The 26,577-nt window shown below is 50.9% G+C and overlaps 1 long non-coding RNA gene across 1 annotated transcript in view; it reads left to right on the top strand.

Annotated features, from left to right (window-relative positions):
* LOC125426922 overlaps positions 1 to 24,966 on the top strand; it is a 215,247-nt gene extending 190,281 nt beyond the window's left edge. Inside the window, exon 5 of the long non-coding RNA XR_007243599.1 lies at positions 24,543 to 24,966. This is a non-coding gene — a long non-coding RNA (uncharacterized LOC125426922). The remainder of the gene's footprint in view (positions 1 to 24,542) is intronic.
* Positions 24,967 to 26,577: the final 1,611 nt, after the last annotated feature.

Here is a 26,577-nt window from a genome sequence, read left to right as displayed (position 1 = left end):
GCTGTGAACATCAAAACCAGCAACAAACAGTTCTTCAAGTACATCAAAAGCAGGAATATATAAGGGGAGGCGGTAAGGCCGGACAGATGACAAAGGAACAAAGGGTGTGCTAAAAGATGACAGGGAGATTGCAGAAAAGCTGAATGAATTCTTTGCATCTAATCTTCACCCAAGAAGGGGTGAGGAAAATTCCCTGCACCTAGAACCAAGCTTCTTAGGAAGCGAATCCGAGGAACTAACGAAGATAGTGGTAGACAAAGGGAAGAAGTTCACAGTGACGGCCATTTGATACAAGCTAAGAAATGCTACCAAATCCCCTGGCCCAGATTGCATTCACCCAAGAGTTCTTAAAGAGCTTTAGCATGAAATTGCTGATGTTCTCACTTTAATAGGCAACTTATCCTTGAAATCGGGCTCCATCCCACGAAGACTGGAAGATGGCCAATGTCACACCAATCTTTAAGAAAGGATCTAGGGGGGACCCGGGAAATTACAAACCCGATCAGTTTGACATCACTGTTCCTGGTAAATTAAGTAGAATCTGTCATTAAAGATAAAATTGTATTAAACATGTAGAAAAGCAAGACCTGCTGAGAAAGAGTCAGCAGCATGGACTTTGCAGAAACAAATCCTGTCTTACAAACTTACTAGAGTTCTTTGAGGATGTAAATAGGCATGTGGATAGGGGGGGGAACCAGTGGACATTGTCTACTTGGATTTCCAAAAGGCACTGACAAAGTTCCTCACCAGAGACTATTGAGAAAACTCAGCAATGAAGGAATAAGAGGGGAAGTCCTCCTATGGATTAAAAACTGGTTGAAGCAGAGGAAGCAAAGAGTGGGTGTAAATGGGAAATTCTCACTGTGGAGAGATGTAATGGGAGTGGTGTCCCCCAAGGATCCACGTGTGGGACCAGTGCTCTTTAACCTATTCATAAATGACCTGGAAGTAGGGGTGGGTAAGCGTGGTGACCAAGTTTGCAGATGATACCAGGCCATGTAGGATGGTGAGAACCACAAAAGGATTGCGAAGGAGCTCCAAAGCGGACCTTGATAAATTAGGTGAGTGGAGCTAAGAAATGGCAAATGCAGTTCAATGTAGCAAAATGTAAAGAGTGATGCACATAGGGGCAAAAAATCCCAGAAAACTTCACATACACGCTACAGGGATTCAAATTTGTCGAAGTCACAGACCAGGGGAAAGGGATTCATGGGCGTCTTAGTTGATAGTTCCATGGGAATATCAACTTCAATGTATGGCAGCTGTGAAAAAAAGGCAAGAGCTCTATGCTGGGGATAATTAGGAAAGGAATTGATATCCGAGCTGCAAGGATTGTCATGCCCATATACTTAAGAAACCGTGAGATGCGACCGCTTTTGGAGTACTGTGTTCAGTTCTGGTTGCCCACATCTCAAAAAGGATATTGAAGAGATTGAAAAAAGTGCAGAGAAGGGCAACGAGGATGATTGAGGGACTGGAGCACCTTCCTTATGAGGAAAGAGCCGCAGCGTTTGGGACTCTTTAGTTTGGAGAGGAGACGTCCTGAGGGGGGATATGATTGAAGTCTATAAAATTTATGCATGGGGTAGAAAATGTTGACAGAGAGAATTTTTTCTCTCTTTCTCACAATACTAGAACCAGGGGGCATTCATTGACCCCCCACGCCCCACACCCCCCCCCCCCCCCCCCCCCAACCCCCCCCCCCCCCCCCCCCCCCCGCCCACCTCCCTCCCCCCCCTCCCCCCCCTCCCCCCCCCCCCCCCCACCCCCACCCCCCCCCCCCCCCCCCCCCCCCCCCCCCTCCCCCCCCCCCCCCCCCCCCCCCCCCCCCCCCCCTCTTCCCCCCCCCCCACCCCCCCCCCCCCCCACCCCCCCCCCCCCCCACCCCCCCCCCCCCCCACCCCCCCCCCCCCCCACCCCCCCCCCCCCCCACCCCCCCCCCCCCCCACCCCCCCCCCCCCCCACCCCCCCCCCCCCCCACCCCCCCCCCCCCCCACCCCCCCCCCCCCCCACCCCCCCCCCCCCCCACCCCCCCCCCCCCCCACCCCCCCCCCCCCCCACCCCCCCCCCCCCCCACCCCCCCCCCCCCCCACCCCCCCCCCCCCCCACCCCCCCCCCCCCCCACCCCCCCCCCCCCCCACCCCCCCCCCCCCCCACCCCCCCCCCCCCCCACCCCCCCCCCCCCCCACCCCCCCCCCCCCCCACCCCCCCCCCCCCCCACCCCCCCCCCCCCCCACCCCCCCCCCCCCCCACCCCCCCCCCCCCCCACCCCCCCCCCCCCCCACCCCCCCCCCCCCCCACCCCCCCCCCCCCCCACCCCCCCCCCCCCCCACCCCCCCCCCCCCCCACCCCCCCCCCCCCCCACCCCCCCCCCCCCCCACCCCCCCCCCCCCCCACCCCCCCCCCCCCCCACCCCCCCCCCCCCCCACCCCCCCCCCCCCCCACCCCCCCCCCCCCCCACCCCCCCCCCCCCCCACCCCCCCCCCCCCCCACCCCCCCCCCCCCCCACCCCCCCCCCCCCCCACCCCCCCCCCCCCCCACCCCCCCCCCCCCCCACCCCCCCCCCCCCCCACCCCCCCCCCCCCCCACCCCCCCCCCCCCCCACCCCCCCCCCCCCCCACCCCCCCCCCCCCCCACCCCCCCCCCCCCCCACCCCCCCCCCCCCCCACCCCCCCCCCCCCCCACCCCCCCCCCCCCCCACCCCCCCCCCCCCCCACCCCCCCCCCCCCCCACCCCCCCCCCCCCCCACCCCCCCCCCCCCCCACCCCCCCCCCCCCCCACCCCCCCCCCCCCCCACCCCCCCCCCCCCCCACCCCCCCCCCCCCCCACCCCCCCCCCCCCCCACCCCCCCCCCCCCCCACCCCCCCCCCCCCCCACCCCCCCCCCCCCCCACCCCCCCCCCCCCCCACCCCCCCCCCCCCCCACCCCCCCCCCCCCCCACCCCCCCCCCCCCCCACCCCCCCCCCCCCCCACCCCCCCCCCCCCCCACCCCCCCCCCCCCCCACCCCCCCCCCCCCCCACCCCCCCCCCCCCCCACCCCCCCCCCCCCCCACCCCCCCCCCCCCCCACCCCCCCCCCCCCCCACCCCCCCCCCCCCCCACCCCCCCCCCCCCCCACCCCCCCCCCCCCCCACCCCCCCCCCCCCCCACCCCCCCCCCCCCCCACCCCCCCCCCCCCCCACCCCCCCCCCCCCCCACCCCCCCCCCCCCCCACCCCCCCCCCCCCCCACCCCCCCCCCCCCCCACCCCCCCCCCCCCCCACCCCCCCCCCCCCCCACCCCCCCCCCCCCCCACCCCCCCCCCCCCCCACCCCCCCCCCCCCCCACCCCCCCCCCCCCCCACCCCCCCCCCCCCCCACCCCCCCCCCCCCCCACCCCCCCCCCCCCCCACCCCCCCCCCCCCCCACCCCCCCCCCCCCCCACCCCCCCCCCCCCCCACCCCCCCCCCCCCCCACCCCCCCCCCCCCCCACCCCCCCCCCCCCCCACCCCCCCCCCCCCCCACCCCCCCCCCCCCCCACCCCCCCCCCCCCCCACCCCCCCCCCCCCCCACCCCCCCCCCCCCCCACCCCCCCCCCCCCCCACCCCCCCCCCCCCCCACCCCCCCCCCCCCCCACCCCCCCCCCCCCCCACCCCCCCCCCCCCCCACCCCCCCCCCCCCCCACCCCCCCCCCCCCCCACCCCCCCCCCCCCCCACCCCCCCCCCCCCCCACCCCCCCCCCCCCCCACCCCCCCCCCCCCCCACCCCCCCCCCCCCCCACCCCCCCCCCCCCCCACCCCCCCCCCCCCCCACCCCCCCCCCCCCCCACCCCCCCCCCCCCCCACCCCCCCCCCCCCCCACCCCCCCCCCCCCCCACCCCCCCCCCCCCCCACCCCCCCCCCCCCCCACCCCCCCCCCCCCCCACCCCCCCCCCCCCCCACCCCCCCCCCCCCCCACCCCCCCCCCCCCCCACCCCCCCCCCCCCCCACCCCCCCCCCCCCCCACCCCCCCCCCCCCCCACCCCCCCCCCCCCCCACCCCCCCCCCCCCCCACCCCCCCCCCCCCCCACCCCCCCCCCCCCCCACCCCCCCCCCCCCCCACCCCCCCCCCCCCCCACCCCCCCCCCCCCCCACCCCCCCCCCCCCCCACCCCCCCCCCCCCCCACCCCCCCCCCCCCCCACCCCCCCCCCCCCCCACCCCCCCCCCCCCCCACCCCCCCCCCCCCCCACCCCCCCCCCCCCCCACCCCCCCCCCCCCCCACCCCCCCCCCCCCCCACCCCCCCCCCCCCCCACCCCCCCCCCCCCCCACCCCCCCCCCCCCCCACCCCCCCCCCCCCCCACCCCCCCCCCCCCCCACCCCCCCCCCCCCCCACCCCCCCCCCCCCCCACCCCCCCCCCCCCCCACCCCCCCCCCCCCCCACCCCCCCCCCCCCCCACCCCCCCCCCCCCCCACCCCCCCCCCCCCCCACCCCCCCCCCCCCCCACCCCCCCCCCCCCCCACCCCCCCCCCCCCCCACCCCCCCCCCCCCCCACCCCCCCCCCCCCCCACCCCCCCCCCCCCCCACCCCCCCCCCCCCCCACCCCCCCCCCCCCCCACCCCCCCCCCCCCCCACCCCCCCCCCCCCCCACCCCCCCCCCCCCCCACCCCCCCCCCCCCCCACCCCCCCCCCCCCCCACCCCCCCCCCCCCCCACCCCCCCCCCCCCCCACCCCCCCCCCCCCCCACCCCCCCCCCCCCCCACCCCCCCCCCCCCCCACCCCCCCCCCCCCCCACCCCCCCCCCCCCCCACCCCCCCCCCCCCCCACCCCCCCCCCCCCCCACCCCCCCCCCCCCCCACCCCCCCCCCCCCCCACCCCCCCCCCCCCCCACCCCCCCCCCCCCCCACCCCCCCCCCCCCCCACCCCCCCCCCCCCCCACCCCCCCCCCCCCCCACCCCCCCCCCCCCCCACCCCCCCCCCCCCCCACCCCCCCCCCCCCCCACCCCCCCCCCCCCCCACCCCCCCCCCCCCCCACCCCCCCCCCCCCCCACCCCCCCCCCCCCCCACCCCCCCCCCCCCCCACCCCCCCCCCCCCCCACCCCCCCCCCCCCCCACCCCCCCCCCCCCCCACCCCCCCCCCCCCCCACCCCCCCCCCCCCCCACCCCCCCCCCCCCCCACCCCCCCCCCCCCCCACCCCCCCCCCCCCCCACCCCCCCCCCCCCCCACCCCCCCCCCCCCCCACCCCCCCCCCCCCCCACCCCCCCCCCCCCCCACCCCCCCCCCCCCCCACCCCCCCCCCCCCCCACCCCCCCCCCCCCCCACCCCCCCCCCCCCCCACCCCCCCCCCCCCCCACCCCCCCCCCCCCCCACCCCCCCCCCCCCCCACCCCCCCCCCCCCCCACCCCCCCCCCCCCCCACCCCCCCCCCCCCCCACCCCCCCCCCCCCCCACCCCCCCCCCCCCCCACCCCCCCCCCCCCCCACCCCCCCCCCCCCCCACCCCCCCCCCCCCCCACCCCCCCCCCCCCCCACCCCCCCCCCCCCCCACCCCCCCCCCCCCCCACCCCCCCCCCCCCCCACCCCCCCCCCCCCCCACCCCCCCCCCCCCCCACCCCCCCCCCCCCCCACCCCCCCCCCCCCCCACCCCCCCCCCCCCCCACCCCCCCCCCCCCCCACCCCCCCCCCCCCCCACCCCCCCCCCCCCCCACCCCCCCCCCCCCCCACCCCCCCCCCCCCCCACCCCCCCCCCCCCCCACCCCCCCCCCCCCCCACCCCCCCCCCCCCCCACCCCCCCCCCCCCCCACCCCCCCCCCCCCCCACCCCCCCCCCCCCCCACCCCCCCCCCCCCCCACCCCCCCCCCCCCCCACCCCCCCCCCCCCCCACCCCCCCCCCCCCCCACCCCCCCCCCCCCCCACCCCCCCCCCCCCCCACCCCCCCCCCCCCCCACCCCCCCCCCCCCCCACCCCCCCCCCCCCCCACCCCCCCCCCCCCCCACCCCCCCCCCCCCCCACCCCCCCCCCCCCCCACCCCCCCCCCCCCCCACCCCCCCCCCCCCCCACCCCCCCCCCCCCCCACCCCCCCCCCCCCCCACCCCCCCCCCCCCCCACCCCCCCCCCCCCCCACCCCCCCCCCCCCCCACCCCCCCCCCCCCCCACCCCCCCCCCCCCCCACCCCCCCCCCCCCCCACCCCCCCCCCCCCCCACCCCCCCCCCCCCCCACCCCCCCCCCCCCCCACCCCCCCCCCCCCCCACCCCCCCCCCCCCCCACCCCCCCCCCCCCCCACCCCCCCCCCCCCCCACCCCCCCCCCCCCCCACCCCCCCCCCCCCCCACCCCCCCCCCCCCCCACCCCCCCCCCCCCCCACCCCCCCCCCCCCCCACCCCCCCCCCCCCCCACCCCCCCCCCCCCCCACCCCCCCCCCCCCCCACCCCCCCCCCCCCCCACCCCCCCCCCCCCCCACCCCCCCCCCCCCCCACCCCCCCCCCCCCCCACCCCCCCCCCCCCCCACCCTCCCCCCCCCCCATCCCCTCCCCCCCCCACCCCCCCCCCCCTCTCAGCCCCTCTTTCCCCCCCTACCCCCCCCCCCCCCCCCCCCCCCCCCCCCCCCCGCCCCCCCCCCCCCACCCCCCCTCCCCCGCCCCCCCCCCCCGCCCCCCGCCCCCCGCGCCTCCCCCCACCCCCCCCCGCCCCCCCCCCCCCCCCCCCCCACAGGTGTATTTATTGTGCAAGTAAGTCTCACCATCTGCAGCAATAACAAATAAACTCTATGATCCTAAAAAAAACCTTTTGTATGAGCAAGTCCCACTGAATAAAATTGGACTTACTTCTGAGTAAACCTAATTAGGTTTGCTCCCCAAAGGTATTGACCACTGTTATAGGGAAAGGTCTTCACTCACTAAGCAAAAAGACACAAGAACTAAAATAACCTCAGAAAATAAGCAAGTAATAGTCCTTACTGATTGAAATTTCCACTAATCAATTTATCAACAAAAACTTTAACTAAACTTTGACTAAACCAATTAAAGCATGTAACCATAACAGGTTGATAAGGGAAAGTTATTTTGACAATGTCATTAATTAATAACTTTGAAAGACATAAGGATTGCCAACCTCTAGATGGAAAACTCCTGGGATTACAGATGATTTCCAGGTAACAGACATGAGTTCACCTGGAGAAAATGGCTGCTTAGGAAAGTAGACTTTGTGACATTATACCCCACTGAAGCCTCTCCCCTCCCCAAACTCTGCCCTCTTCAGGCTCCACTCATCAAATCTCCAGGTATTTCTCAATCTAGAGCTGGCAACCCTCTCCACATATTGCCTGTGTCTCACATGGAAGTAGGCTGTTGTAGCAGAGCCTAATCAAGGGCTATCTGCTATAATGACTAAATGGAGCCTTCATGTGCACTGAGAGGCAACATGAAAGGAAGACATTTGGCCCTTCAGCCTTTCAGGGATAGTATCTGTAGACAGAGTTGCCAGCTCCAAGTTGGGAAACACCTGGAGATTTTGAGGATGGAGCCTGAAAAGGGCATGATTTGAAGAGGAGAGGGACTTCAATGGGGTATGATGCCATAGAGTCCACCTTCCAAAACATCAATTTTCTCCAGGTGAACTGATATCTATCATTTGGAGACAGGTTGTAATAGTGGGGGATCTCCAGCCACCACTTATTTGTAGAAGACCTGGACAGGAAAAAAGGACATAAAGGGTATAAATTTAGGTGTACGCTCATGCTTACTTATTTAATGCTGCAGTACTGGTTTCTCTCTGACGTACAATCTTAAGAGATCAAGAGAAGGACTATATCTCATCTGAAAAATTATATGCAACATGGAGAACTCAATGGTAGCTATATGCAATAACTGACACCCTTGGTCCTGTTATCCTATTCCTCATATGCTTATAATTGTTTCTCTCATCATTTTAAGATGGTGGCACGCAGAATAGATTGACTGAAGAACTTGAGTTTGTTATCTTCTCAGGCTTTTGAAATGAGCATTGGCACAATATAAGTCCTAAAAACCATTTCTACAAGAAATGCCCATTGAAGAGAGATGCTTATTTCTTCTTGTGAGGGTTGAGTCGAAAGCCAGAATTCCCCAAAACATTTTTGTGCCTCACCCAGATGTGAGCTGGGTTGCATTTACTCTGGGTTCTGAAGGTTTAGAGAAAATGTTTTTATATCAATAGCCTTCTGTATTGTGTAGGTTTTTTTTTTTTTTTTTAAAAAACTAATTTAAAACAATGTAATTTTATACTGTTTAATTCACTTTCTCCTTCCATCTTTGGTGCTTTTTTCCCTGACTTTGAAGAAAACTTCCTATGTCAATCTTAACAACAGGGCATTTGGGCCAGAGGAATCTGCTGGAAAGCATATATAGCAGAGTGAGTAAAAAGGAAATAAAAGATATAAAAGGAGAAAATAAATATGAATTTTAGAAAAGGAAAGAAAGTTACAAAATGTTCAAGACAGAGGAGAGGTGAAGACATATTAAAAAGCCAGGTGATCTAAGGGCATAGCATGCAACACTAACTAGGTTGAAACAGGAAAGCAGTAGGAACAGAACCTGGGAAACTGTAATACTGTAACCCTAGAGTCCAAGTAACAAACAAAAGTCCATGATGTAGTCTCTTAGGTGGTTTCTGCACAGCCAATTACAGTGTTGTGCTGTCAGTGTTATTGGCAACGCTGCAGCAACAGAGCATTCGCATGGGCGGGTGCTCCGTAGACAAGAAGCACATCGGCACTTCTTACGGCTGTGCTTTGTAAATGGTGTTCTTTTTTTCCCAGTCATGGTCATTCAGCACCAGGATTGGCCAGTGTGAGCTGCCATTGGGGGGGGTGGGGAGCTCTGCGGCACTGATTCCTGGTGGGCACTTTGCACGACGCTGACTGCGGAGCACCATTGTTGAAAAGACACACTAGGTGAGCGACTTTCAAATAAACTGTTGTGGGCCCGCTGGAGCGTTGCCGCAACACTGCAGTGTTGTTTCTGCATCAATGGCCATGTGAACTCCCCACCTCTAATGCTGTTTTTACTATCCTTTTACCGACTTTTTTGGCCTGTGTGGAAACAGCCTTAGGGTCTTCCTGACCTAAGACACATAGTTGACTTGAAACATACAGTTTGGTATTACAGTTACAAAATATAGTTTCAGTAAAAGACAGACATTCAATTCTAGGATATATAGTCATATGATAAACAGCTGGAAAAAGACACATTAATACATGAGTGCAGGGGCGTAATGAGGCAGCCCTGGGCAAACTGTAGCCCTGGGCAAAACCTGGGTTAGATACTGATTGGGCAGCCACTCCACCACAACCAATTTTTTTTTGCACCAGGACATTGGTGCCTGCAGGGGGTGAGGTTTTTAGACATATCAGCCCCAAAATTTCAGCATATCATCAGGAGACTGTCCTTATGCTACTCCCCAGGTTTGGTGAGGTTTGGTTCAAGGATTCCAAAGTTATGGACTCCCAAAGGGGGTGCCCCATCCCCCATTGTTTCCAATGGGAGCTAATAGGAGATGGGGGCTACAGTTTTGAGGGTCCATAACTTTGGCCCCCTGGATCAAACTGCACCAAACCTGGGGGGTATCATCAGGGCAGTCTCCTGATGAGACCCTGAAAATTTTCAGACTGTGCCTTCAGAAATCCCGCCCCCCCCTTCCCAGCCTGCAACCCCCATGGACAGCAATACAGAAAACTCAATGCAGAACAAAGATTCTTGGGCAAATTTCTGGGATGTTCCTGCAGGGGGCGCATTTTTGGATGTATCGGCACCAAAATTTCAGGATATCATCTGGAAACTGTCCTTATGGTTCCCCCAAATTTTGGTGCAGTTTGGTTTAGGGGGTCCAAAGTTATAAACCCTCAAAGGGGGTACCCCACCCCACATTCTTTGCTAAGATGGGGCTACCCTTTTGAGGGTCCATAACTTTGGACCCCCTGAACCAAACTGCACCAAACCTTGGGGTTGCCATCATGACAGTCTCCATATGATACCCTGAACTTTTGGTGCTGATACGTCCTCAGAAATACCCTCCCTCCAAGAACATCCCGAGATTTGCCCAAGAATCTTAGTTCTACGATGAGAATTCTACGATACTAATCTATGAGGAATTGCAAACTGGGGGGGCACAATTTTGAAGGCACAGTCTCCGCTTTCAGGGTCTCATCAGGAGGACTGCCCTAATGATTCCCCCCAAGTTTGGTGCGGTTTACTAATTCAGGGAGACCAAAGTTATGGACCCCCTAAACTGTAGCCCCCATCTCCAACCAACTCCCATTAGGAAACTAATGGAAGATAGAAACACCCAACAATGATCCATAACTTTGGAATCTATGAACCAAACCTCACTAAACTTGGGAAGGTAACATAAGGACAGACTCCTGATCTCTATTACTGAAATTTTGGTGCCGCTAGCCTAAAAACTGCGCCCCCTGCAGGCCAAAAATGGAAAACCACTAAAAATACCCAAAAACGAACCCAGCATTTTGATGCCCCCCACAAGGTGATGCCCTGGGCAGCTGCCCACCTTGCCCAATGGACATTACGCCAGTGCATGAGTGTTATGAATGGCGAAAATGAATGGTGAAAAACACCAAAGATCTTCTTGACTTCAATTGTATCCCAGAATGTCTTTCATTTTACACTTCTCATTTTAAGCCATCCTGCCACTCTTCCCTTTTTTCCACCCTTTGTTTAATTGCATGGTAACTATTTTCTCACCAACCTGGTTATCTATCTTCCCATCTCTGCTTCATATTTGCCTACCTGCTAATTATAACATTTGCAAATGGGGAGGGGGAGTTAGCAGTGAGCTATTGGAATCTGCTCCCTCACCTTTGCTGGTTCATCAGAGGACAAGATGCTGATCCCAAACTGGACAGTATGCAGAGAGAACAAAGTCTCTTTACCACTTCTATTGCATGTCCCATTCTGAAGTACTATAGCATGTACACTGGCTTCCAATATGTTTCTAAGCTCTGTTTTTGATCTTTAAAGTCTGTAAGTGGCTTAAGCCCAGAGTTTCTGAAGGACAATTTCCATCAACCAAATTGAAGATTTAGGTCAACCCAGATGCTTTCCCATCACAAACTAACATTAACAGAGGTTCAGATGGGGGTCACCCAGGGAAGGTTTTTGGGGTAGTTGCCTTTAGAACTTCCTTGAAGCCTTCCTGATGGGTCTGAAAACCTAAACAACAACAACAAATGGGGTGGGGGAAACTCAACCAGAAAAGTACAGGGAGCCTAAAAGATTGAGCTGTAAACTATAAATTCTATAATAAAATAATAATATTTGTTATATGTTTTGCACAATAAGTTTGTTAAGACCAGAAACACAGGTTACATATGAAAATGTTAGTATAAAATGTTACAAAGGTCTCAAACAATGTTGATGATACACAAACCATGGGACTCGCAACCTGCAAACTTGCTCACACAAAAAAATGGTGTAAAATCACCAGTGTTTCCAGATGAATGAATGAACAAGCCTTTATTGGCATACAGTTATAACAAAATATAAAAGGATAAGAAGACTAAGACAGTACATACACACCATAAAGTATCATTTACATTTGCTTATATCCAAAAGAAAATTTGAAAGATGTTGATTGTATATGGGACCAGGGTTCCTTAAAAGTTTTGAGATTACAATTGAACCGTCAGATCCAGTGGGATCAGTAATCAGTAAAGAAATATGTGTTTCCAGATATGTGTATTGCCTATCACTGCACTTCTACATTAGCAATGATTCTACATTAGCAATGATGTCTTCCATGGGAACTCTGGTAGGAGTAACAGCAAAATTGCCTCCCTTGGCCAGGATGGATGTTTCATCACTGGAAAGTTGCCATTCAGTCAAATTTATAATGATTCTTGAAGTGTCCAATGAGGGTTTCTGTCGATGCTGATGTTTTTAGATTTTGCTGAATTTCTGCTTCCGTCTTTTTGTGTGGCTAGCAATGTTTTTCTCCATTTCTCTGTATGTGAGGTTGTTGATTTTGTCCCAGTCTTGGCTTCTCATTTTTTGACTGATGTGGATGTGGAGTAGTAGTAACTCCTTGTCTATGGTTGCAAGTTCTTTCCGAGTGGTGTGGATTCTCTCATGTAATAATATGCATTCCGGGCAGTCATATATATGGTTAGCCTGTGGGGATTTAAAAGTCCTTTTTGCTGTGAGGAAGGCCGGAATAGTTTTGGAGTCTCTGCAACGCGGAAAGAAGGCCATTGAAATCCATAAACATCAAGAAAACGTCAACAAGAAGGAAGAGACTCTGAGAATTAACAAAACTTGGCTACCAGTACTTCAAAACACCAGAATCAAAGGCCAAGGGCATGCTCGGTTCAAAGAATATGGACTCCACCCAGACACAGGGTTTGCATTCACTGTTGCTGTTGCAGGGAATGCAAATGTGAATCACTCCCTGAACTGGAAAAACCCCACCCGCAATACAATACTATCAACCACACCTTGCATAGCAAGTTCCACCCAAACACTTACTGATTCGTTCTCCACCCTGGGACATGGACAATGTATACCCCACTAAAAATATTCTCTTCTCACTGGACACAGTGTGTAACAGACTTCCCTCTGAAGATGCCAGCCACAGATGCAGGTGAAACATTAGGAACAAGATCTACCAGACCATGGTCACAAAACCCACAACAACCACAAGATATAAAGTTTTCTATTTTCAGGTAAAAATGCATTGTAAGGTGTATTTCCAAATACATCTTTAATAATCATGTTTTGTATTTCAGCTCACACTCAATGTGAATCTGGTTTAGTGATTTGGCCCAATAATATGCCTGTCACATAGTTAAAACAATGGCAAATGAGAATAAACTTGTTATATAAAGAAAGAGGTGCACACATGCCATTAAGCACAAATGGTATTTGGAATCTTAATTCCTCTCTTTTAGTTAATGCTGCGCACAATAGAGGGAAGGTATAAAACACACTATTTTGGTTGATGCTATACGAGATCAGTTTTCCTTACATTCTCAAGCAATATCAAGTAATCCAAGAATTTAAAAGAAAATGAGCATTAGATATGTTATCATTATTCCTTCTTCCATTCTATTTCGATAAGCCCTCAGTTGTTTTTGAGTAAACCCCCCTCCCCACTCAATGTGCATTTATTTAAAGTAAGCCAGCAGTTTCTATTTGTAATTTTCTAACCAAAAGAGTGTCTGTGTCTCTTGACTCTACCCAAACAACATTTCCTTTTATTTTATTCCCCTGATAGCTGAACTTCAATGTGTCATTTTCCTGTAATGCCTTTCTTCATTCTTATGCCTCCCCTGATTTCCAAGGTAACTCTATCTGGTGCTGTGTTCCGAACTGGCCAAATCTTTTATGGATGGCTTAATTAATTTTTTTGCTCAAAAAACAAAAAGCCAACAGTAGGATAAAATAAAATGAAATATTTGGAAAGCTGTGTTTGAAGGAGGAGTTTAGAAAACAGAAAACAAAAATGTGTTATAAGATCTCATTTTGCTGTCAGGTTTGTTTCATGGAATTTGGTTTTCAAGATTAAACAAAATCCTTAAAACTGCTTTGATGGCTTCAGATTTAGCTAAGGGGAAGCAGTTGCCTTCTGCCCACTTTTGCAGGCCTTGGACATGCACCCTTTATGAAAGGGGGAGAAAATCTTTGTGAAGCATTCGATCTACTTACAGCATTAGGCAATTCTCTCTCTTTTCCTCCTCCTGGCATAGACATTCTTTTATTCAATTTATCTGTGCTGCAGCTTGACTAATATTTGCCAGATGTTAAATAAATAATTTAACACCATATTTGCAGTGTTAACACTGGTAACATTTGGTATCAAACACTTATTTCAATTTATTTTTATGTGAAAGAAACACAGCCACAGAAGAGAAAGGGATACAACAGTACTTTCAGAATGGGGTTGAGGGGTTACAAAAGGACAAACTATTTGAATTTTGCAAACAATTTTTTTTGTAATTTATAGTGATGCCTTTTCTGCCTTCCTCCCCTTCAAGGATATTAATGAAAAGCAACTTAACATATTTCCCCATTTTTTTGCCTTTTTATAGATCATTGGCTGCATTGTTTTTAACTTCTCGTGATAAAAATCAACAAAGTGAATATTCTGTTTCAGGTCAGAACTGGCAAATATGAAACTGAAGAAAATGAAGAACAATTTATTTTTTAAAAAACTGTTTCGTAAAAGCCAGACTTATATAATGAAACCAAATGTATGGGCTGGAATTTTAAAAGAAATCCCAGCATGAAGATAAAAGGACATTGAAGATAGTAAATGCTGAAATGATACACCACATAATGGTACACTGTCAAGAAAGAAAGATAACATGATAACTTACAGAGTCATCTTAAAGCCTATAGAGGCACTTGACCTATAGTTTGGAAGGAAACAATCTTTTTGTTTCATCTGGCTCATATTAAAAAACAGGAAAAACACAAACCCTTATTTTTTTTCACCCTCTCACATATGGTTTAAAATCCATGCAATTTTTAACTGTCTAAAATTCTTTTAAAACCACCTAAGACAGAAAGAATTATGAAATCACTTTTCCATTTCATTTTAATGAAAAACTGCACCACCGCTGTTGGTCTATACACTATCCATTTTCAAGCTAGCAGAGTTTCAATTGGCCCTGAGTGCAATCAATCACCAAGTAGCTCTGGCTGTGTATTAGCAAACTGGGTTACTGTTGATAAAAACAGAACCTTCTTGGAACAACTATTGATAGAATACATAGGTCTCTCTATAGCCTTGTGTTTCCTTTTAAACACTTTCCTGTAGTTTGTATTTAAAGGGGAACAGCCCTATTTAAATGAACTGTGAGATATCCATTATCTGATCCATCTCTTTCTTTCTCAGACTTCTTGTCTATCTCAACTATCAAGCCATAGCAGTGTAAATGTTTGAAAACATTCCTTACATTACAGGATATTCCCAGTGTCTCAAACATTGGCCAAATCAAGAAGATACTGACTAGATAATGGTATACACCAGCCAACCCTCTCAAAATCCAATGCCAAACTGTCAATATAATTCTGTCATGTCTTATAATGAATTACTATCTTTTGTTGAAGCTGATGTTATGACCCAATGAAGTAAGAAACACAGCAACAATTGGCAAATTATGAGGATCAAAGGGTAGCCTCTTTGGTTCTGAAATGTCCAAAATGAACCATCATGTCACAGTCCAATCATTTTTTCCTTTTCTTCCTAAACAATTGTCCCAGGAGCCTGGCTAAGAGCTAAAACTGGGAAGCTCCTTAGATCATGGCCATCTAAAGCTGGGGTTGCTACGAAGCATACATTGCTGTACCCATTCAGAACTTCCTGACAAATGTACATGTGTTTGCCATCACAAAAGTCAAATAGACACTTCACAGTTTTAGGTGCACTCTTCAAATATCTCTAACTGTTAAAAAGGTATGTGTGAAGTGACCCATGTGCCTCTTTCATGTCATTCTGGATCACAGAATGCTTCCAGGAAAAAGCAGTTCTCTAGTTTGCCATGGAAGCATATTGGTTAACCTCCAGCGCTGGAGTAGTATTGGAGGAACACTGTGAGAATCAACCTGTTAATAGCAGCTCAGTTACCACAGATACATTCTTTTTTGCCTCACACCAGTTGACTTCTCTGCTCTTGACTATGCAACCATAGCAGCAAAGATGCTGGGGATCATTAGGAAAGGAATTGATAATAAAACTGCAAAGATTGTCATGCCCTTATATAAAGCAGTGGTGCGACCGCACTTGGAGTACTGTGTCCAGTTCTGGTTGCCGCATCTCAAAAAGGATATTGAGGAGATAGAAAAAGTGCAGAGAAGGGCAACAAGGATGATTGAGGGACTGGTGTACCTTCCCTATGAGGAGAGGCTGCAGCATTTGGGACTCTTTAGTTTGGAGAGGAGACGTCTGAGGGGGGATATGATTGAAGTCTATAAAATTATGCATGGGGTAGAAAATGTTGACAGAGAGAATTTTTTCTCTCTTTCTCACAATACCAAAACCAGGGGGCATTCATTGAAAATGCTGGGGGAAGAATTAGGACTAATAAAAGGAAACACTTCTTCACGCAACGTGTGATTGGTGTTTGGAATATGCTGCCACAGGAGGTGGTGATGGCCACTAACCTGGATAGCTTTAAAAGGGGCTTGGACAGATTTATGGAGGAGAAGTCAATTTATGGCTACCAATCTTGATCCTCTTTGATCTGAGATTGCAAATGCCTTAACAGACCAGGTTCTCAGGAGCAACAGCCGCAAAAGGCCATTGCTTTCACATCCTGCATGTGAGCTCCCAAAGGCACCTGGTGGTCCACTGTGAGTAGCAGAGAGCTGGACTAGATGGACTCTGGTCTGATCCAGCTGGCTTGTTCTTATGTTCTTATGGTGAGAGACAACTGTAGAGTCAAAATAGTGCATGTGAGGTTTCAATCCCTGCTCAATCTGAGAAGCTGACTGGGTGTTTTACAGCAAGTTGTCATCTTGTAGACTGCCTCACAAGATTATTGTAAGGAGAAAATGTATCTGTGAACTTCCTGGTGGAAGAATGGGATTAAAATGTAATGCCTACTACATGAGCCAAAGTTTACCATTCTTGACTAGGTTCTGTTACCTAGGATCTAACACTACATGTTTAGAAGAATCTCATGAAACAGACTTCTTATGTTTTGTATCAGCACTGACCACCTCTGGGAAATTACATATATGAAAGCTTCCTCTAATCAGATAATATCAAGTGTCTCAGAAAGTCTAGCTTTTTCTGTAATAAACCAGATTTATAAGCCCCCTCCCACCGCTTCACGAAACTTGCATAGGGGTGATCCCATTATTTCCCTGCCTATTATTGATCCAGTACAATTATAGGCTAGCCACTCACTGTGGAGCCTGGCCATGGTGGTGCCAGTGCCTTGGAACCTCTCAGAGTCCATAGCATCTCCTCTGTCACCACCGCTGGCCTTGGAGTGGCTTCCAGTGTCCACTGCTGCCACTTCAACAGAAGCAAAGCAAGTGTGCTGTCTATGTACTTGTCAATTTTTTTTAATTTTAATTTTGGAAAGTGTAAACATTTCAGATTTTTCCACAAACCTAGGCCAAGTTCGTACAAAAGTTTGTTTAGCATCTGTATCATCCCAATTCACGGATTTAAGCATTGCAGATGGGTAATCACATATTGCTACTAGATATATAAATGGGACTCAGATATGTTACACCAAATTGCATTGTGAAAAAAAGAATGCACAACAACAATTAGTATGACTGCTAATTGTCTATTTTAGGCTAGCTATATCTGATTCACTTACCATAGAGAGCCCAGAATCTGAACTCGTCTCCTTGTGTAACAGTTAAGCACAAGTTGTGGGTTTTTCTCAATTTCTGTGTAAGGGTGCCTGATTCAGATCAAGACTTATCACACATTCTTCCCCTGCACTGTTTTCTTAACCTGAAATTGTCCTGGGAGGCTATTTGGCCATTTTTGGGGATATATTTTAGTTTCCCCAAGGGCCAGACAGTGAACAGAACAAAACAGTTTCAGAACAGTTTCAGGTCAGGAATTGGTACAGGTAGGAAGACTGAAGCTCCTTCATTTTTAATATGATCCCAATCTAAATCAAGCACCATGTGTGAGGGAACTGAGAATCACTTGCTACTGACATCTGACTGTTACACAGGGTGTGCCTGTGTACTCAGTTATGTATATTAGCCCCCTTTCTGTGTCATAGAGGTAGATTAGAGGCAATTACACTGTGATCCCCAGCCTTACTAGTTACATTTGCTCTTCTCACATGAGAGGCAAAAATCTCAAGAGCAAAAAGTCATGAACTGAAAGATTGTAGCTCATAGCGATTATGAATGGAAGTCAGACACAAATATTTGGAAATGGAACACAAAAGCGTCAGAGATTTTGGGTTTCAGATTGTTCAAGCTGCCTTTGATGGAGCCATTGGAAATCTGACTGAAAAAACTCCTTGGGTAGATTTCATAAATTATCTGCAAGGTGTTGATAGCCTTTATCTCCTATCATTGACACATTGAGATAAGGACAGTCAGCACCTTGGAGAAGAGATGCAAAGTGTACCTCTTTGCACCACCTATAGCACAATCCACTTAATCAGTACCTAGATGGATGGCCTGCTCTTTAAATGGGCTGATAGCCAGGGAATAGATTTAGTGCATCCCATTTCAATGGATAAAGAATGGGTAATTGCTCACTTAATTGTGAAATATGTGTTTGGCTGGCAAGCCTGATGGCTGTGGGTTTCTATTCACAATAGCTTACAGGTGTGATTCAGTATTTATTTGCATACATTTCTTGCTACTTGTCTCCCCCCCTTCTCCACCTCAATGCAGCCCTGGATAAAAATAAAAAAACATGGCACAGTGTTCATTGTTCAACCAATTCATGAAATAAAAGTAATTGTCTCACAGCACAATATATTCCTTGGAGCCTAATCAGAATGAAGAATGTGTTGGCACATTCTTCTTCCCAGCAGGGCCTGTACCAATTAAGAGGATTGCACATAAATCCTTTTAGTAAGGTACAGTAGGAGGCAGAAATGCTTCTAAAATATGGATTCACTTCCCCATTCTTTAAATATTCCTTAAATAACGCCTAATAAGGAATGAGAAGCCCTTGTGTTCTCTTCTCATTTGTGGGTCATTTTTCTTAAATGTTTACTCAGCACAATTGTACATTTTTTGTGCTCTAAGGAATAATGCCCTCTACCCATCCTACATCAAATGGAAAAATCAGTTCTGGATCAAAAAAGAAACCACCCTATATGATTATAAATATCATAAGAACATGCCATGATTGGATTTTCAACATTATTCTGTGATCTTCTTTGCAAAATAGCAGTGGTGTTTTCTGCCCATGGGATATCCAGAGGGGAAGAAAAGATACAATTATAGGTGTGAATGGCTTTTGAAGATGATTTTGTATACAGTTGATCTGCAGTGACTTCAATTAAAATAGCCAGTACTTGTGCAAGCATCATATGAATCGTAATTTAACATCTATTGTTAAAGTTTCAGAGAAGCAAGCTTTGACCATGACCCAGTGGTAGTTCATCTGTTTAGAGGCAGAAAATCTTAGGTATAATATTCGGTAGTATCTAGTCTTGGTTGTCTGGAGATCAACTGTAATAGCTGGAGATTTCCTGGTGCCCCTTGAAAGCTGGAATTATATCCTATCATTCATTACTGATGGTGCAATTGGGGTACAGCATCTGAAGCAGGATCAGCAGCACAGGAAATGTCCTGTGGGGTCCCCCAGGATCAGTAGCCAGTCTCATTCCAATGTTTATGTAATATCTGTAGATGAGACTGTACACTGTTTTGGTAGTCAGTATCATCAGTATGCCATGCCACCATACTCTGTATCTCCTTATTGATTTCACCAGAAGTTGCCCTTTCTGTCCTTGGTCAGTGCCTATCAGTCAAATAGCTGAGGCAGAACAAACTGAAATTGAATTGAAACAAGATGGAGGTGATGCCACTCAAACTGCCACCTCTAAAGCTACTGAGCTGCAGCAGAAATGGTTAAGCCTGATGTTCCAGTGAGATGGTGTGGTGAGGCATTTGTACAGTGAGCTCATAAGGGATCAAAGCTATTGGAAACAATATGTTTGCCTGCTGCACATAGTCACTGGGAATTTGTCAGCACCCCTAGCTCTGACTGATTCAGTCACAGATCTCAGAGTTTTGTTCAACTCTACAGAAAATTAAATACATTTGGAAGAAATTAGTTTTTGCTTTCCTCTTTATCTGGCCCGGAAAGTGACACCTCACTTGGACTCACTCTGTCTGGGCACACGAATTAATTTGACAGTAAACTTGCAGTGAGACTATTGTTACCAGATCGAACCATGGTGGGTCAGGTGAGCCCTGCTTTTAAGACAGCCATGTCTCTACTCATCCTGCCAACCCTTGGGGTACCTAGCAGAGCAGTGCCAAAATGGATAGCCCATTCTCTGCATTGGCTAGTGTCCCACAAGGACACAGAAAAAGTTGTCTAGACATGCCCTCGCCCATATCTGCCATGCAAAGCACCTATCTCATATGCTTCCTAGAGGCATTAAGAGAGGACAGTGACCCTGCCCTGGAAAGCATTCCCATCTCCAGTCCTGAACTATTTACCTCTGCAGAGACAAAGGACTTGTTAATCTGTTTGCCATGAGTGTTCCTGGGCAGTGTTACACTAACCAAGTACTTCTTCTTTAATTAATCTCTCAAATGACCTTCTCATTTGCATTGACATTGTTGTATAGTTGTAATTCCATCAACTATTTCCCCCCTTTCAGGCATTGCCAAGCTTGGGCCATCAAGCAAATGCCTCAACCATTAGATTAATAACCCAACACATTAAGGTTGATGTTTGTCTCTCATCTTTCCCCAAAAAGGCAGGACTCCTCTTTTCCCAGGAGATTAAGGGCCACTCTGCATAACTCTGAAGATCCAATTTTCCCTAAAAGAAGCCCCCTCTCCCAACAGACATTGCTCAATATCTCTGGACATCTCTCTGTCTGTGATATTCTACCATGCATTGTTCCTTTACCAGAGTTAAGTGTGGGCCACAAAGCTCCATTCATTGGACCACTGGACCATTCCACTCCAAGATCAGGTGACTTTAACATTTACTCATTAATTCCCTCAGCATCAGGAATGTCCATGACTGCAGTCCTGAAACTTCTTGGGTGCTCTTTTCTTCATCTCTTCTCTACTAAGATTGGTTCACGTATTATTAACTGAAAAGGATCCACAAAATAGCTATATTTTCATAATGCTTTGGATTGGTATTATTCAGATGACCACTCTGATTCATGCTCAAAATGTTTGTGTGTATGTGTGGTTGCAATCAAGTCACAGTAGACATGTGAGATTTTCAAGGTATAAGATGTTCAGAGGTGATTTGCCAATGTCTGCCTCCATGTCATGGTGATTTGCCAATGTCTGCCTCCATGTCAGGTTGCCCATCCAAATACCAATCAGGACCAACCCTGCTTAGCTTCTGAGATCAGGCTAACCTGGGGCTATCCAGGTCAGGACCCATGGTCAAATAAATATGGCAAAAGAGTCAATTGTACTGCACACTATTGGTCCTTTTGCAAGTGGATCATTGTTTTGAGCACCAAGTGCCACATTGTACACCTTCAAAAATCTTGCAAAAATAAAAGAAATATTCTTCTGGTGACCTCTCCTTTCTATTGACAAGTGGTAGCATTCATTAATCGGCTGCACGCGATAAAGTCAGCTATGCAGCTGCCTCCCTGTAAATCCAACTCCTTTAACTGACAAAGCTCCTGCCATTGAAGTATTTGGTTTGCTTTTTTTATTATCATGCTTAAAGCCTAAATAAAATTCAATCTTCTGGAGCAATATTGAGATATTACATCCAGATGAAGGGTGGGTGACACAGAAGAACAAGCTGCTAGCAATATTATCTAGGCATTTTGCCATCAGCCTTGGTTAAAGTTGTAAAGCTAAGTTTCTTTTGAAAAAAACATGCACAACTAAAATCATTTTGGGGGTCTTTCAAATGTTACAAAGGAGATACTTTGTCAATCCCCCGCCCCAGTACAATTATTTGCACAGAAAACAGAATGTTTACGGCAATCTTTGCTCCATTCACAAGCTTTTGTTTTGTCTTCAATCAATGCAGTGTCTTATATAATACTTGTCAGTGACTGGAGAAAGAGAAGGGAAAATATTCAGGCCAAACACCAAGATCTGATTCCAGAATCCCACAGGCAAAAAATTCACATTTCTTCCCTGTTAATTTCATCAAGTTGGGAATGTATTATCAATTTTGATTTTTTTAAAAAAACCAAAACGCATCTGCAGTCTCTGGAAGAACATTTTATTGAATAATGGCAAAATGTATTCTCTACCTTGCTTGAGTGTTGAAATAAGAAATTGACAGTGCTATCCTATGCAGCTTTACTCCTGTCTAAACCCTTTGGCCCCTTCAGCACATGCAGAATAATGCACTTTCAATCCACTTTCAATGCACTTTGCAGCTGGATTTTACTGTGCGGAATAGCAACATCCACTTGCAAACAGTTGTGGAAGTGGATTGAAAGTGCATTATTCTGCATGTGTGGAAGGGGCCATAGAATTCAGTGCATTTAGACTGTAGTGACACTGCATAAAATGCCCTGATAAATTATTATATTCAAAATAAATACCACTTTTGCATCTTGGCAATAAGGAAAGTATCTTCTTTATGAAAGTGGTTAGGTAAAAGAAATCTTACATACCTTAAACGAATAGTATATTGCTCACCTTATAAAGGGTTGGCCAGTAGGCAAGCTTAGGGCCAACCTATACTTTACATGAATTGCCAAGGGGGACTGGCAGTTATTCTGTGGCAACTCCTGTGTAACAGGGCAGCAAGGGCATGATTTAGATTGGAAGAGGAGGGATTCCTGCCTTCATACTGTACCATTTTCATAGCCAAAATAGACCAGGGGACCTATGGGGGATATTATATTATTAACCCATTGGGAGGCGGTGCATGTGCTGAATGCTTGCAGCCATCTACAAGAAAAAAACCTGCCTGTGGCCTCCATGGTGTTTTGGTTTCTACAACTGGTGTTAAGGGGGAAGACCTGGTTTCTACAACTGGTGTTAAGGGGGAAGACAACAGTCTCTCCAACCATCCTGAGGTTTTGATCCAAAACAGCTTCCTGCTGTGGTTCTACACAGAAGTTGCCACTAGAGACTTATGCCTGCAGAATGGCTGCCAGTCCTCATTGGCAACTCATGTAAACAGTAACATGTAGTTTCAGTGGCGTACCGCTAATGTTGACATGGTGTATCCCATGTCCCTAGGAGCATGCCATTTTGTCACATGAGGAGAGTGCAGGGCGTGTGCTTGAGCTGCCCATTGCTGAGCCCCACCTCCCTTCCAGCTTCCCTGCAGGCTGGCTCCTGCCCCCCCAGGCCCTGGGGAGGGTAGAAGCTGACCTGCAGGGAGACAGGGGGCAGGGCTTGATGGCAGGCATCCGTGGTGTCTGTCTGGGTTACCCGCCGCAACACCCCACCTTCCTGGGGAGGGCAGAAGCTGGCTGGCGGGGGGGGGGGGGGGCAGGGCTTGGTGGGGAGGTATGGGGAGGCAGTCATGCCCCCAAACACCATTTAGGCTCACTGTGTAGTTTGGCTCTTAGCTGAACTAGAAATTTGGTGACATTTTCTACCAAAAAGAAAGCAAGAAAACTGGGAATGGTCATATATCATGACTAGAAACAATATGAACAGCCAACGAAATGGAATAAGAGGGCCTTGAATGTGTCCACTTTGAGTTAAAGTCAGTTAAATATTGTTTTCTGCTGCTCCAGAGACTAGAACAAGGGTAATGGATTCAAAGTGCAGGAAAAGAGATTCCACTTAAACATCAGGATGAAAGTCCTGACAGTAAGGGCTGTTCGACAATGGAATACATTGCCTTGAAGTGTGGTGGAAACTCCTTCTTTTGAGGTTTTTAAATAGAGGCTGGATGGCCATTTCTCAGGAGTGCTTTGATTATGTGTTCTTGAATGGCAGGAGATTGGCCCCTGTGGCCTCTCCCAACTCTATTCTATGTTTCTGTTTCTATGATTCAGAGGCCCCTTCTGTGCAGCACTGTTAGAGCACGTTGCAGTTGGGATAAAGTATGTTTTTATTACTATTGATTGTTTCCTGATTGCTTACTAGACCTATATGACAATCATTAAGTGCTGTACCTTATGATTCTTGACAAATGTATTTTCTTTTATGTACACTGAGAGCATATGCACCGGAGACAAATTCCTTGTGTGTCCAATCACACTTGGCCAATAAAGATTCTATTCTATTCTATTCTATTCTATTCTAAGTAACCCTCTCCCCTGTTTTCACGTTCTATGGAGCCTGTGGAAACAATGCAGGTTGCTATCACACCTTTGCACAGAGGCACGTCTTTTTTTATAACTTACTTTCCTCCACTGCGTAGCTACGTTTTAAGTCAGGTTTTTAAAAAAGAATCATGGATAGTGCGATTCTCAAAAAACCCTGTTTAGGGGACTTAACATGGGACAGCCTTGCTTTAGCAGTGGGATCTGTGTGCCCCCCCCCCCCATGTTTTTTTTACCATCTGTATCCTGGGTTTATTGGCCCATGCAGAAGGGGCCTAAGTCTTCCTGTTATAGAGTTATTAAGAGTTATGGCAGTGAAGTACAAACCACTTGCATTGATCAAATCCATACTGAATACTTTCTCTGTATTCCAGCATGGTTTTGGAGTAATCTCATGCCATTTACACGAGCTGTTTAAATACCCTAATACAATATGGGGATGGTGAAATTTGTATTCTTGGGAGCTTTTTTATTTGCAAAACACTTGCTACACTGATAGACGATGATGTGGGAAATATGGAAGATAGTAAAGAAAATATGGAATTTTGTGAGGAAAAGTTTGAAGATGGTGGCAAAAAGGACTCACATGTAAGGTATATAAGTACATCTTTTGAGACTCACGGTGCATGTTTTAGGTAAAGTAGGGGAGAGAGCACTGCCAATCTGAGAATGACATATCTTATTTACCCACAGAGTTTGAGACAGCATTCCTCCCAGATAACTGGATTACCTGAATGCAAGGTCCTAGGGGATGATTTAAAAGCTCAAAATACAGCAACTTTACTTCAGCAAGCCTGATCAATGCCTCCAGGGTAACCACTTCCAAACCTCACCTGCTCCACCTTGGATTTTCTGATGGAAGAAAAGATGAGTACGGAATCAACAAACATTTATTTACACAAGCTGGGAGGGAATTGCAATATAACTTTGATTGATGATACATTGTACCTCTGTGCAAAGCTGTGTTGCTTGCACATGTTCAGAAACAAATAGCAATTTGTCTTGGCAACATCCACACACCTTGCATATTCTGCCAGCAGCTTCCTTTCTTTATTGTGCAGAGTTTGGTCCTGTAATGGTGGTGTGTAGTGTGGGGACCATCATATGGGCTAATACAGTGGTGGGATTCAAATACTTTAACAACTGGTTCCGGTGGTGGGATTCCAATAATTTAACAACTGGTTGTTTACAAGCACCATTACAAGCCGAAGTGGTGCATAGTGCTGAATCCCACCACTGGGCTAATAGACATTCAGTGTGGTGCAATGGTTAAGAGCATTGGAACTTATGCAGAGTGTTGAATCCCCACATGGCCATGGAAGCTTGCTAGGTAACTTTGGGCCAGCCACATATTCTTGGACTAAACTGCCTCACAGAGTGTTCATGATAATAAAATGGAAGAGAGGAAAATGATTTAAGTCACTTTCTATAGTTCAGGAAGCCATATTGGCCATGTGTAGCTCGCTAAGGATCAAGGAAAGAAGAAGTATTAGCAGAAGTGAATGGGGACAGTGAGGTGTGTGTGTATGTGTGTGTGTGTGTGTGTGTGGGGGGAGTTAGCTGTTAAGTTTTTCATCAAGCTGACAATTAAGCCCCAGTTCTGTCACAGTATACAAATGCATTGTTGTTGAATTCCATTTCTTCACCAGCTGAAATTTGCCTACCAATATGTGAGAAAAGGTTAAAATATATGTTCAGACTGGAGCATAATATAAGAAGCTTCATTATACATTTGGCAAAGCCTTTAGCAAATGAGCCAGTATCACTGACTAAATGCATAAGTTTTCCTCAAAATTATCTAGTACTCCCAACACCTGTGGGGAAAAAACCCTTCAGTCTATGACAATCTCTGACTATCCTTTTCTGTCAACTCTGCCTCATTGCCTCTCAAATGATTTATATAAAATATGTGATTGAGGCATTTCCCAAGTGGAATAGGTGCCCTGGTCTTAAAAATCTACCCTCCTCCCAAGTTTCTAGTCTTGCTACTTGTACTGGGAAGACCTGTGTTCAAATCTTAGATGACTGAATGAATTTGGGACAATAATAACTCCATATGAGCTCTCAGAAGGAATTCTAAGTATTCATACTATTATGGAAAAATTTGGTATGCATTGTTTGTAAAACAAAATGTCAGCAGCTCTTCTAGTTGAGTGTAAACTGTGTCATAGCATCACTACTGAATTAGAGGATGGTGGTGTTGCTCAAATCTCATTCCACCTTCCACTTGCTGGCTGGAAAAGTTCATAAAAGGGAACTTTTTTCTCCCTCCCTCCCCCCCTCCCTCCCCCCACTCCACTGAATCCCAAACTGTGCCTGCTAGTCTATCATTAAAAGAACAAAAACAGAATTTTTTTCCCTAGCAGTTTTCATAAATGCAAGCCTTTACTTTTACACAAACCAGAGAACAGCAGGAGAAGTAAAGCCAACTGAAATAATAGTTTTTTGGATCCACTGAACCATTTATTACATACTTTATGCTATGTATGATTGTATGTTTAATGCAGAGTGAGTGTGTGAGGCAGAGTGAGAGATGAGAATCGATATGGAAGTCTTAGTCCAGTGCTATCTTTAACAAGAATGACTGGTAAATTATTTTATTCTTGCTTTTGTCTTGCTTGTGATTGTCATTGTCTGCCAGCTCAGCTGTTTCTGGGCTGTCTCTGGGTTGCTTCCTACTGCACAGTATTTCTTGGGCTACATAGAAGATGTCTTTATCTTGCTCTTT

The sequence above is a fragment of the Sphaerodactylus townsendi genome, linkage group LG02 (assembly GCF_021028975.2).
Source record: "Sphaerodactylus townsendi isolate TG3544 linkage group LG02, MPM_Stown_v2.3, whole genome shotgun sequence".
Lineage (NCBI taxonomy): Eukaryota > Metazoa > Chordata > Lepidosauria > Squamata > Sphaerodactylidae > Sphaerodactylus > Sphaerodactylus townsendi.
The sequence above is the reverse complement of the archived record's forward strand: the minus strand, read 5'-3'. Positions and strand labels throughout refer to the sequence as shown.